At 55.6% G+C, this 2,496-nt stretch overlaps 1 protein-coding gene across 5 annotated transcripts in view; it reads left to right on the top strand.

Moving 5' to 3' along the window:
• Window positions 1–2,383: 2,383 nt before the first annotated feature.
• Window positions 2,384–2,496, top strand: part of MCF2L (MCF.2 cell line derived transforming sequence like) — a 173,898-nt gene continuing 173,785 nt past the window's right edge. For all 5 annotated transcript variants that reach the window (XM_014944167.1, XM_014944165.1, XM_014944166.1 and 2 more), the window contains exon 1: window positions 2,384–2,474. The gene's annotated coding sequence lies outside the window, so the exon portion shown is untranslated. The remainder of the gene's footprint in view (window positions 2,475–2,496) is intronic.

The following is a 2,496-nucleotide window of genomic DNA, read 5'->3' as shown; positions in this document are numbered from 1 at the left end:
GGGTGGCTATAGGGACAGAGATCAAAAAAAGTGCCTGCAACACAAACCAGAACTGAAATCTAAGTTCTACATTTTCTTGATGTCTCCCTTGTGCTTCACAGACTCTTCTTTCAAAGCTATTTTTGACAGTTATCTCCAAATTAAGGCGTCCTCTCTGCTCTTTCATGTCATCATTAATTGGCCCTTTTCCCTGGACAACCAATCAGATCTTTTTAACCAATACTGAAAATGTTCTTGTGAGGCACTGAAAAAAACAAATTTAAAAAAAAAAAAAAGTAATTTATCTGAATCTGCACTTTTTCTCTGCAGAGTTGCCAGCTTTGCAGTGAAGTGTGGCAAGGTCACTCTTTCCCATCGCATACTGCAGCACAGGGTATCTCGTGGAGAACAGAGCACAGCTGCTGCGAAGGTGACTTGAGTACCTACTCACACCTCAGGTCCTGTTTGACCTGCAGTTTGGGTTAAGCTGCTGTAAGACGCCACTATATACTGAAACCTTGTTTCTGTAAGCCATTCCCTGACACTACCTTGGGTCACCGGGCTTTAAGAAAGAGCATTTCAGGTTATTAAGACGACAAGCGTACACACCATACCTCTGTCATCTGATACGTCTAAAAATCAGATGCCTCTCACTCAAGAAAGTGCAAGAAATGCATGGTAAGCCCCTTTGTCCTCGGTCCTGGAATAGCCTTCCTGAAAAAGTTAGTTCCTGAAACCTGTGGTTTGGTTATCATGAACATAAACCACCACTGTTGAGCAAGGATGTAGAGTAGCATGAAAGACTGCTGACTGCCTGAGAGAAGAAGGGATTGGGAAAGTCTGTGTGGTCAGTCATGCACACATCTTGGGTGCTTCCCCCGAAGCACATGCCTTCTTCTCATCAGCGCCCATTTTCCACATATTTATGTTTCCGGCACACAAAGTGCACTGTTTCGCTTATAGGCAAAGTTTTCACCATTCAGGGATAACCACATAAGAAAGCAAATATCCACTGTTGGTTGGCTTTTCTTTTTTTCCTAATGGGAAAACCGTCTAATTCACCTCCCACTGTCGAATTGTCTGATGAAGATGTGAACACAAAAGGCGCTGTTATCTTTAGATACACAATTCAGGCGGAAGCAAAATAAAACGCCAGGAGCCCAAACAGTGACATACCACAATGGAGGCCACCAAACCTCCCTGTTGCTCCTCCAGGTCTTACCTCTGCGCCCTTACATTGAGTTGCCATAGTTTCCCCAACAGATGAGGCAACACTCCTACAGGTTGTAACCACTTTCCTGGAAATAACTGGAATTTTTTTTTAAAAAGCAAAAGGCACGTGAAGGCTGTAACCTTCTTCCCACCCGGGGAACACCTGCCCCTCAGAATGCGGCCTCATGGTGGCCAGGCCTCACCCGCCTTTTGCCGCCGCTGGGTGCTTGAAGAAGCCGCTCCAGGGCTCACAGAATCACAGAATGGTTAGGGTTGGAAGGGACCTTAAAGACCAACTAGTTCAGCCCCCCCTGCCATGGGCAGGGACACCTCCCACTAGAGCAGGTTGCTCAAGGCCCCATCCAGCCTGGCCTTGAACACTTCCAGGGATGGGGCATCCACAGCTTCTCTGGGCAACCTGTTCCAGTGTCTCACCACCCTCACAGTAAAGAATTTATTCCTAATATCTAATCTAAATCTCCCCTCTTCCAATTTAAAACCGTTGCCCCTTGTCCTATCACTACAGTTCCTGACAAAGAGTCTCTCTCCAGCTCCCTTCAGGTATTGGAAGGCCGCTATGAGGTCTCCCCGGAGCCTTCTCCAGGTCTCCCCACAGGGAAGCCCGCCCAGCCGCCTCCCCACACGCCCCGGTCCCGCACCCCCGGACCCAGCCCGTACCTGCCGGGGGCCCTGAAGGACCATAAAGCCAGCCCCGGGGCCCGACTCCCCTCAGAAGAAAAGCCGTTAACGGTCGGGCTGGGTGTGGCGCCAAGCGGGGCGCTGCCGCCGGCGCCGCCTCAGCGGGGTCCCGACGGCCCCGGTGAGGGGGAAGCCCCTCGCGGGTCGCCCCGCTCCCGCCCCGGTGTCCCGGGCCGTCTCCCGGCCGGCGGTGGGGCGAGGCAGAGGCGTTACAGGTGCTCCAGGGAAGCGGTGCCAGCGGGGCCGGGGCGGGGAGGAGCTGCTCCGCTTCCCTCCCCTCCCCCGCCCCGCCACACAAAGGGCCTCCGGCCGCCTCCCCCGGGAGCACGCAGGGGGTACGGGGCGGGTGCCGGTGGTGGGGAGAGGAGCGGGACCCTGACAAAAGGCAGCCCCTCTCCCCTTCCGCCCCCCCGCCTCCCCTGGGCTGCAGGCGGGGCCCCGCGGCGCCTCCCCCGCGCTGCCAACCATCCCGCCGGCCCCGGGGAGGGGGGAGGAAAGGCGGCGCTGGCCCCACTCTCCCGGGCGAGCTGCTGAGCGCCGGCGGGCAGCGGCCACCTGGTCCGGCGGGCAGGGCGCCGAGGGAGGTGAGTGGAGGCGGGCAGCCCC

This window comes from Calidris pugnax, unplaced genomic scaffold, assembly GCF_001431845.1.
Source record: "Calidris pugnax isolate Ruff unplaced genomic scaffold, ASM143184v1 scaffold69, whole genome shotgun sequence".
Taxonomy (NCBI): Eukaryota; Metazoa; Chordata; class Aves; order Charadriiformes; family Scolopacidae; genus Calidris; species Calidris pugnax.
Note: the sequence above shows the minus strand (reverse complement) of the source record. Positions and strands in the feature narration are given on the sequence as shown.